This window comes from Elaeis guineensis, chromosome 2, assembly GCF_000442705.2.
Source record: "Elaeis guineensis isolate ETL-2024a chromosome 2, EG11, whole genome shotgun sequence".
NCBI lineage: Eukaryota > Viridiplantae > Streptophyta > Magnoliopsida > Arecales > Arecaceae > Elaeis > Elaeis guineensis.
This window is the reverse complement of record NC_025994.2, coordinates 3917844-3929238: the sequence shown is the minus strand read 5'-3', so window position 1 is coordinate 3929238 and position 11395 is coordinate 3917844. Positions and strand designations below refer to the sequence as shown.

The window sequence follows — 11395 nt, the reverse complement described above, 5'->3', positions numbered from 1 at the left end:
GAGACAACCAAAAGCTGGGGCAACCATTTTGTCGTCACTCTGGTGGGACCCCACTACCGCAGCTAGGTTGACGAGTGAAGACCCGTCAAGTCACAACGGTAGACAGCGTAGAATTCCCAAGACTCCAGTCGTCTCTACGGTCCACCGTGGCACACGTACTGCATGCACTCAGAACGTGCATGGGTGTCCTCACCCACGTGGAGACCGTGGGCGGCGACCATCCTCCATGAGCTCCGCCCCATATACCGGGGCCCACCGCCACCTCGAAAAAATGGGTGAACAGGAGTTCACTTCTCTACTTTAGCCTGACTAAAGCTGCAGAATCTCTTCTCTGTCGACATAGTTCTGCCAACCCTAAATCCCCACCCCCGCTCCTTCCTCCGGTGTATAAATAGACAGCCAGCTCTAGTCACTCCTCACTCCAAAGCCTTAAAGCCTCTCTGCGTTTAGTATTAGCTAGCTTTTTCTTTCCCTTCGTCTTCTTTCTCTCCTACACCACTAGATTAATGGCTGTTGTCACCAATGAGAAGTCGGCTTCTTTTGGTTCAGTCTTCGTGGAGACCCTTGATGTGGCATTCAATGATCAGGTCTACCGAGAAAATAATGGCGGGGGTGATGACGACGACGATGATGATGGTGATGTGGCGCCCGCAGCCTAATGATCGCGTCTGAAGTTTTTAGAGGGATGATCACCGTATGGTGGCTCAGTATTTTATGTATCCTTACGTAGACATGCACTACACTGTTTGTCTTTTTTTCTATAATAATTAATGCTTTTAGTTAAGTTACAGAGGTAGTTTAAGATGATAAAAGAGAAGTTCCAACCTCTCTGAATGTAATATATAGTAGTCCTTTCTATGTACTAACTGACCGTATGCAGTGATTTAATAATAGTATATGTTGCTATCACCACGGACTCATGACTATTACTGAATTCCATCAATCTATCTCTGTGTCATGTGTGTGTGTGCGTGTTTCTGTGGTTGAAGCTAATACGTATTGAGAAAGGACTTCAAATAATGATGCATGCTGCTTTTGTAAGAGACAGAGAAAGGGGGTTACTAAAGTGTGGTCGTTCAGAAAGAAAAGTGCCTAATCTACAAGTATATTAATCTCCAGTTGGTTATAGCTAGCTTTAAAGAATCCAATGTTACAGATGTACATGAAATTCTAATTCATTGCCCAAGTTGCCCTCTGTGGTTTCTTTATTTTATGCACCTTGCTGATTGAAAATATTTCAAATTTTTTTTTCCAGTGATTAAAGTTTTCCCATTTTTTAGGTGTAAAAAGATATCAGATAATATAAAGAAATACTGCTTGTATTTATTTATATGCAATTCTCATCACTTTTTCCTTGTTAACCTAATGTGCTTAAAACTATGGACACGATGGATTGTTTATATTTACGGCTAGGTGAGGTTAAAGTCATCATGTTTTCCTTCTGAATGCCATTAGATTATCCACGGCTATTATTCATAAAGATGTTTGCTCAGAAAGTATTTGAAAAACTATTGTGGTGCAAAAGTATCAATAGAAAGTAGTCACAAAACATTCCTTCAATAAATCCTTGTTCTAAAGTTTTGTCAAATATTTATAGATTAACCAGTCTAGAGGAATATATATATATAGTTTCTTCAAATAACTTTCAAACAAGATTTCTTTCTTTACTCAAAGTATAAAAAGAAAAAAAGCTTTTGGCTCCATGGTCATGAATATATAGGCAATTTTGCTTTTTGGATTTATAATAAATGCGTTAATGGAGATGATGATTTATGAAGATTTCTGTCTATACCAAAGAAGAGAGTAGTGGTCACATTAACATAAAACAATCTAACATGTTTAATTATTATCAAACTTATTGCGATTTTAGATAATCTTTAACAAAACATTTCAAATATAATTTCAGTCCATGGTTTGCTGATTTAAGATTATGAGATCCACTGCTTGATTTGCTCACTGCAACTTAGCGGGTATCACTAAATCCTTTATTTCAACAAGTTTTTTTGGCACATCTATCTCCATAAATATTCTTAAATCATTCATAATCTTGATCGATTCTTTTTTTCCCCTTGTCTATACCTTCTTATTCTTGTTTAAAGGGTATACAAATCCCTGCTGATGGGCCTAATCTGTATTTCCTTTGTGGCTTTCCAAGATATCTATCTGAAAACACAAACTTTCTGTTAGTGTTTCTGGAAAAGGTTTTCCAACTTCTATTTGGAAGAATTTGATACACACCTTATTCTGCACTGTAAAGTTTAGTCTCATACGAAATCTGTTAGTTAGATTTAGGGTGTTTGGTTATTTACGTGCTATTGAGTGTCTTTTGGGTTTAGACACAGATTTAGCCTAGAAAAAGTTAAACTTCGGGTGAAATCAAGCCTTGAGCCTTCCAATGGTGCTTTCCAATCGCACGGAATTGGGGTTAGCTTCAAGAGAGACATACATCCAGGGAAGAGGAGATAAAACTATTATTTTATTCCATTTGGTGAGATTTTTTTCTTATAGTACTGATTTCATTACAAACAAGTTATGACATTTGCAGTTTGTCAACTGAGATCCACAAAATAGTACAAATTTGGCTTGAGTTATTATTGAGAAAAGGATAATCCTAGACTTAATGTTCTCTAAAAAAAGTTTCAGCAAAAGAAAAAATCTTCTCAAAAACAATATTTTTAAGGTTATGTATTACAATGAGCCAGTGTTTGGTGACCTAAATGGGATCACCAAGGTGATAGATCACTTGTGATCCCCATCTTATTGTAATTTGATTCTCAATGAACTAAGATCATCGTGTTTGATATATTATGTTCCAATGACTAAAGATCCACAGATATCTACGAGTAGCGTATTTGGCATTTCTAGGGATCTAAGATTATTGACCATAAACATCCAAAATATATCTAATATATTCCATAGAATATATTTATTAATCATGTAAAATATATTATAATAAGTTTATATTTATTAAGCTTGTATACTAATTGTTATTATAGAATTAATAGTTTAATTTATACTTATAATATATTATTATTAATACTAGCATATGTTTTGACCAAAAAAAAAAGATAAATAGAAGTGATATGTTAAAATAATTTAATAATATAACTATAAAGCATCAATAATATGTTTCTATTGTAATTTCAAATTATAATCGAATAATAATATGATAATAATATGATTAATAATATATTGTAATATAATATATATCATACATACAATATATGCCATATTAATAGAAAATTAATACTGATATAATATATTAGACATATTTATATATCAATTTTTTTTTGCTAAACTGAGTATTTTTTTATCTCCAAATTTTAGCCTAGGATTATTGCCCTAGATGATCTTGGATATTTGACCTAAAGGATGAGTTTTCCATTACTACATTGGATAGTGATTTGAAAAGTGTTGATGATTTGGAATCATTATGACTTAAGGTCATCATGGTGCAACAAAGCCTACCTATACCATTGCTAATTTTGGGATGATTGGAGAATTTCCCAACTCATTAATTGCCTGGATAAATACAGAAGACTGAGTTTTACTTTCATTCAGTTGTAAGCTCTCCTTTTATGTAGCAACATATAGCACTACATTTCAATCTTCTTACTACTGTTCTTGGCTAAAGTTTTATACAGCCATAGTCAATGCCATCCTGTCTGAGAAACTATCATAATAAACCTCCCTAGACTCCGCTACATATCGATGCTTTTTGTATACACTTGAAAAGAGATGATGATGGTTAAAATATAAAATTTGATTGAATCGGCAATTGAAAACTTCTTGATCAATGCAGATAACTCAAGATAGGAGTATGTTCAAAGAAAGAATCAAAATTGTCCTTTGTAATTTTGATTATTTTAAAGATGTCAACATGTAGGTTTACATTGTAACCATAAATTTAAATATTGAAAGGTTTTTTTTTGATATATGTATTAGGTAAATGGATCACATTTCATGGAAAAAGATGCTGAATCTACTTGCGAGAATCGAAAAATACCATGATAGAGTTCAACCCCCAGTTTTAGTGAGGCCAATTTGAACCAATAAACAATGTCCTCCTCCATAGTGATAAAGTTTTCCTCCTAATATCCTCTTCCATGTTGATAACGTGTGATGAGAGTTATTGGTTCTGTTGATTCACAAGCTAAGAAACAGCTTCAAGGACTTCTACCAAAGAAAAAAAAAAAAAACAGCTTCAAGGATGAAGGAAATATGTAACTATTGCAAAGGTGGAATGGGAATTATAATTCTTTCTACTTCTCGAGGTATAATGACAGCTTCAAGGACTACTACCAAAAAAAAAAAAAAAACAGCTTCAAGGACCAAGGAAATATGTAACTATTGCAAAGGTGGAATGGGAATTATAATTCTTTCTACTTCTCGAGGTATAATGACAGATCAAGAAGCTTGACTAGAAAGAATTGGAGGAGAAATTTTGAAGTTACCATAAATTATATGAATTGTAACCCATTGGAGAAAACAAATAAACAGGCATTACCTCAAATGTAGTACAAAGGCTGCTGCCTCCCCAGGTGGTGGATAACACCAAACCTGCTTGCTTTCACATTAACTTGATAAATAGATGTTTCATGCTATCCTATCTTTGAGGCCATAAAGGGATGTTAAAAAGTGATTTTATAGCTTCGTTCATGTCTTTTCAATTTCGAATTCATTAAAGAAACCTAAAGTTTCCTAATAGTTTCAAAACACCTTATATCCACAAGCACCGAACATATAAAAATTTCCTTTTCCTTTTATTTTTCTTTTTTTTGGTTTTTCGAGAGAAAAGATGGGAGATCTATCAATTCATTTCAAGAGAACTGAAATGTTTATGAAATGCAGTTTTAAGAAGCATAACTGATTGACAGATACCAGTTTAGGAGATAATTAAAGCAACAGAAGACCATTCTGACCAGAAAACCTTGATATTCTTAAGGATAATGTCAGTCACCAAGAAGCTTGCCTTGTGATGGTTCTATTGTTTATTTTACGAAAAGGAAGGTTCTATTGTTTCTCTAGTCACAAAGCAGCCACCAAACAGTGAGAAAGATCATATCCCGACCTTTTCATTGAACTGCGAATCTGAAGTTGTTTCACCTTTGTTTAAAAATGAAATTACCAACTTTTGTTTTGCATACAAATTCATGAAGCTCTAACATCAGATAGAAGTTATATGCTAACTCCAAGGCAACCCCTGGTGGATCAGTCAGGGAGCACAGAAAGTACATATATTCACTATCTGTGATGCATAAAATGTCGAAGAAAGGAAGTTAAGGTGGAACACAACTCATGAAGAGGTAAGCGGATTTATTACCAAGTGATGAGAAAATAACTTTTCTATAGCAAGCATGAACAACCTTAGAACGTATACAGAAAAAAAGACCTTGGTATTCCCAGGGAGATTTTAGTAGATAGTCTCACTTTGAGTTGTCAATATCATAACTTTGTTATAGAATCTCCGGGGACCAAAAGGTTTGCTTGTTTCTTTTGGCTGCAATACGTTTCTTCTTGTTTGTGACGTAATTGGTTTTGTTCAACCACTGAAGCCATCACTTTAGTTGAATGGGCCAGAATGAGCCACGTTCCTGCCCAATTCATCAGGTAGTTGTGTGGTATTAACAACTAGGATATGGATTTTTTTTTTTTTTTGGACGAATTGGGATGGTTGACAACTCATTATATTATTAGAGATAATACAAATTTGCACAGGGGATGCATCTAAACAAGTGTAAAGCGAGGACTCAAGTTGAGTTTGCTTGTGTCCTCTTCATTTAAAAGAAAGGATGAATAGATAGCATTAAAAAGAGTTTCAAATTGTTGACCTAGAGAATGACTTTGATGAATATAAAATTTTTGAGTATATATTAGTGCTGAAGTGTATGTTGAGAAAATTTTAAAAAGCTAAAATTACTTCAAGAATGCCTAAGCAATTGCCAAATTAAAGATTAAGGAAAGCAACCTTTGGAAAACTACTTTGAGAGAAATGTGATGGTTGAAGCCAAGGGTCAACCCAAATTTCAAAGAGATGATGTTGGTATGAAAGATCTCAAGTGGTACAAAATTATAAGTCAACCCTAAAATTTTGTGAGTCGACTCTTTCAAGACAAGATAGAGAACTATTTTTTCCGCTTGAATCTTATGTTGACTTCCTTAGACTGCGAGTTGACCCATAATCAACTTCGAGTCAACCTCTAGTTAGCCGAATCAATTCTCTCAGACAAGATAGAGAGGTGGTAAATTGAATCTAAGCCTGAGTCAATCCTAAGTTAGCTTGAATCGATCCTACGTCAATCTCAAGTCAATCCCAAGTTTATCCAAATCGACTCCACTACATCTGACAGCTCCAATGACTTATTTTGAAGAAGTTGTAGAACTATATAGAAAGCTTTCGATGATTAGTTCTAGACTTTCAACATGCAAAAATTTATTTTTGGATTTTCTAAGAGCATTAAATGCCTACCAAACATATTGAAGAAGGTACAAAAGAAGGCAAACAAATTAAGAGAAAATCCAAAATACATTGAGTGTTCATTCAAGAGAAAGTATTTACTTTCCAACCACCAAACTCTTAAGATTTTAGAGGGATTCAAAAAGAAAAAAAAAAGTATATATACATTATCCAGCTTTCTCAACAATGATCTCTCAAGCTTTAATGACCTTTCTACTTGCTTTGTAGGAGCTTTTTATTATGTTATTAGCTACTTACTTTATTTCTACTACAAAAAACTTGGAGGTTAGACCAATTCAAACCTTGAATTAGAATGTATCTTTGTGCAAGTATGGAAGTGGCTTAGGGGAGCAGTTTTGGTTGATTTCTATTGAAAAAAATTAACTGAATTTGATTATGAGCTCAAAAAAATAATCGAGCTCTAATTCTTGAGAGATTATAGCAGAATTTTTGAGAGTGTACTTAGGAATAGACATAGGTATTGAGTTTGGTATCGAATCATCATAAAAATTTTATGTTTATGTATGCTTTTGTTATTTTTCTTACTTCTATCATTTGCATCTTCATTTTATTGGTTTTAGTTTATTGCCTTCACTAGATATTCATCTTGCATAGTTTAAACTTCTCACATATATACACTATAAGAAAATGATGTATTAGCGATGGCTATTAGCGACGGCAAATAAGCCATCGCTAATACTCCACTTTATCGACCGTAAATTATGACAAAATTTTTTCCATCGCTAAAAGGTTAATAACTTATTAGCGATGGCTTAATTGGTTATTAGCAATTGCAAAGCCATTGCTACTAATTTAATTTTAAATAATTACTATCAGTGATGGCTTTAGCGATGGAATCTAGCCGTCGCTAATAGTCCGTCCTAACATACCCCCCGATCCCTGATTGCCCTATTCTTCATCTACTGCCGCCCCTTAAACTGCTGCATCCAACCTCATTTTTTGCCCTTCGCACTACTGGAGGCCATGTCACCGTGCCCAAGACCCCTTGCCGCTGTCTCCTTCTTGGATCCGATGTCCCCACACCAGATCATTTGTCGTCGATCCTGTGTCGGCCCTCCCCATTATTCCCTACCTCCCACCTCTTCCTCAGCACAGTCGGATGCTCGTCGGAGCCCCGTCTAGATGCCCCAGCCTCCCCCCTTCTTCCCAGCCTCCCGTATACTTCCCTTGCCACCTTTCTTATGCCGGATCAGGCATCCCTGCACCATCCCAAGTGTCTCTTTGCCAGATCGGGCGTCCCCACCTTTTCTCCCATCGTGTCATCAGAAGCCACCATCCGTAGATACTGCCTCCTCTTCTTTCCGGACTGACCTCAAGTCCGAAAATTTTTTTTGGATCGGACTCAAAGAGGGGTGTGGCCTGATCCAGTCTGATCCATTTTCTGCACTATTTGCAATACTGCTCGATACTTTGAAACCTCCAAAATGAGATTTGTCTAGATGCCATGCTGGTGTGCTTGTGTGGTCTAATCATCTAGCACATCCCAAGTCAGCATGTACGGGATGTGCATCTCGACTCTTTCCATTTGTAATGATGTTATGTACTTTGGACCCACTAATTTAAAATTTTAAAAATATTGCATTGTATATAACCATAGACCCATCTTTTGATTAATGTACATATTCTATATGATCCATATATTTATATATTTTTGTATGAATAAGAAAATTATGTACATTGATCAATTGATTATCCAGTATGAACAGTTTGAAAAATATAATTAATTGATCTATAGGTCATTATAGTAATCAAATGGTATGTTGAGGATTTGAGAGAAATTTTGGTCAATGTTTGTCTTTAGTTCTCCTCACACATTTTATGTCATGTGGGAGAAGAATTAAGAAGAAATACTGTCAAAAGTTCTTTCGATCCCTATTTTATATCATTTGATTACTATATTTGATCCATAGAATTATTATAATTTTTGAATGGGATAGGACCTTCTATACCTATTAATTGATAGTAGGATGTAATTATTATATAAGCTATTAGAAATATTAAAATAATTATTAAGCTATTGCTTTTTATTTATATATGCAGAATCCTTAGATAGTGCATCATGGACTATAGTTAGATAGACTATCGAGTAGTCAACGGGGCAATTTCTACTGAATACAAGAAGGTGCAGAGTACTTATGTGAGTATGCTTTTGGGAATGTGGTACTCTTACATTAAGGATGGGCTCGTTGCCTTTGTAAGAGATGTGGCAATAGAAAAATACTTGATAGAGATACAATGATTGTCCATTTATATAAAAATAGATTTATGTCCAACTATAAGCATTGGTACCTGCATGAAGAGACGTAGAAGATAGTTGTAAGGATTAGAAATGAGCAGGACATGGACACAGATAGAATGGTAGATATGGTTATGGATGTTGCTAGTCCTGAATTTAATTAGGATGTGGAGGATGATCCAGAAGCTGGTAGTGGTGATTTCTATCGTATGCTAAGAGATGCTGATGAACCATTATGATCGAAATGTAAAATACATACTGTATTATCGGTTGTGTCAGAGTTATTGAACTTAAAGGTCGAGTTTAATATGACGGTCAACTATTATAATAGAATGATAGTAATCATAAAGAAAATACTACCAAAGGATGAGAAGCTTGTTGGAAGTTTTGATACTTCAAAGAAAATGATGAAAGGGTTAGACATGGGATATAAGAAGATAGATGCATGTTGTAATGATTGCATGCTTTTCTATAAGGAAGATCAATCGAAGAGCTCATATGATTTATACGGTGAAAGCTGATTTAAACTGAGGCATGAGAGTAGGAATCAAAAGGACATACTATACAAGATTCTTCGAAACCTGCCCTTCACTCCTAGGCTTCGGAGCTTCTACTTATTTAAGAGTACTATCGGATAGAGAGCTAGTGCATATTAAGAGTCGCACGTAAGTACTAGATATTCGATCAATATTTTTAAAAAAATTTACCATTTTACAATCAACATTTATTGTTCAAAATCAATTTTGCTAGACATTTAGGGAGTCTGAGGTCTCTCGTGTTGTTATCGGGATCATCCAGCGATTGATGTTGGGGCCGGTGAATGAGTTCTCTAGTTGACCATCAGAGGCTCGTGACGCTACATGGGAGATGTTTCTAGTAAGTCAAAGGTGTTTAATTTTTAAATTTATGATACATTTGTATTCTATTTATTGATACATGACATCCTTTATTTGCAGTCAAACTACTGATTCGAGACTCCTCAGGATGGGGAGGCCAGCCGTCAGGCCTTTGAGGAGGTTGCCACACGTCGGTTTCGAGGTGGGCTATACCACTTCAGGCAGTCCACTATTGAGTTCTTCAGTTTTGAGTCACCATCAGACTGGAAGTCTTTTATGGATCACTAGATACAGGGGGACGTTTGGGAGGTCCTTTGTGACTAATGGAGCAGTGAGGAGTACTCAGATAGATGGCAGAGGGCCTGATAGAATCAGGCCATCCAGCAGGATTCGATCAAGTACACTGACGACTCTATTAGCACACATGTCATTGCAGATAGATTGATAAAAATTTTAAACTTATATTAATATCATTTTTAGTTGATGATATGTTAGTTTTTATTAACTTGATTTTTTTTTTGTTGTAGACACGATAGATGGGTCATGCGCCATGACAGCTGCAGTTGTGGGATGCCACGCATCAGTCTATGAAGATCAATAATTACTTAGATTCTAGGCCCAAATAGATCATGATAAAATAAAATATTATTTATTAAGTTTTTATATACACTGATATGTATAATAACACTAATGAATTTTTAAATTGTGTAGGTGTATTATGCGGAGTATATCATAGCATGGTATGGTGAGGACCCATCCTCTAAGCCCCTTCTTGACCTAGAGGGATGACTCAGGGCCATCAAAGGGATTACTAGGAGTCGGATCATAGGGTTTGGGCATAGTTTCAACCCTCTAGTAGCTTGCTGATCTTCGATGTCCTCCTCTCAGATCTCAACGATCTAGACGTGCGGTGATGCACATGTCGAGAAGATCGTACAGAGATTTTTTTGCCAGCGACCTCAGAGCTTTCGGGATGCCATCCGCGATACGGTGGTTGAGGTTCTCCAGGATCCACATCTACATGATCCGTCGAGCTTATTATCACAGCCATTATTGCAAGTAAGTCAAGCAGTATTAATAAATTTTTTTACTTACTTTAAATTTTTATATGTTGAAGCTTCACATAGTTAGGTTTGAGTTGGAGAAAGGAGATCTAGGGGTCAAAAGTCAATCTTTCTATCCGATGGATGGGATGGAGGTATAAATATCTCCGTATTATTGAATAAAATGTGTAGAAATAATCCGTTTGAGAATCGAAAGAGTATATCAAAATATACTCCATGTCGATTTAGGCTTGAGGTAGAAGGGAGGGACATCGGGGGGTCAAAATTCAATCTAATTATCTAATGGATAAGTCGGAGATATCTATAGCTTCATATCATTGAATAAAATATGTAGGAATAATCCATTCAAGAATTAGAGTATATTGAAATATATCCGTCTGTGCTGGTTTAGGCTTCAAATGGGAGGGAGAGAGTATCTAGAAGGTCAAAATTTAACTTAACCATCTGATGATGAAGTACTAGCTGGGGACGTCTATAGCTCCGTATCACCGAATAAAATGTGCAGGAACAATCCATTCGAGAATCGGAGTGGTATATTAAAATATATCCCTCCGTAAAGATTTAGTATTGAGGCGTATCAATTACAATAGTTTTATAGTTTCAATTAATTTAGTTCTAAAATTATTAATAATATTTTATTTTTTTTATTATAAGATGCTGGGATATCTAGCTCTCATCCACCTATTGTTGTAGAGGATGTATAGAAAGAACAGGAGTAGGAAGAGGAGGATGATCTCCGTTGATTTTTTTTAGTTTTGATATATTATATTTGAAATTTGAG

At 35.3% G+C, this 11395-nt stretch overlaps 2 long non-coding RNA genes across 2 annotated transcripts; both read left to right on the top strand.

Moving 5' to 3' along the window:
* Positions 1–304: 304 nt before the first annotated feature.
* LOC140855540 (uncharacterized) lies at positions 305–5506 on the top strand. Its single transcript, XR_012138440.1, has 2 exons — positions 305–2488; positions 3946–5506. It is a non-coding gene; the product is annotated as an uncharacterized lncRNA (long non-coding RNA).
* A 2973-nt stretch (positions 5507–8479) lies between these two features.
* LOC140855406 (uncharacterized) lies at positions 8480–10604 on the top strand. Its single transcript, XR_012138343.1, has 3 exons — positions 8480–9590; positions 9671–9948; positions 10078–10604. It is a non-coding gene; the product is annotated as an uncharacterized lncRNA (long non-coding RNA).
* Positions 10605–11395: the final 791 nt, after the last annotated feature.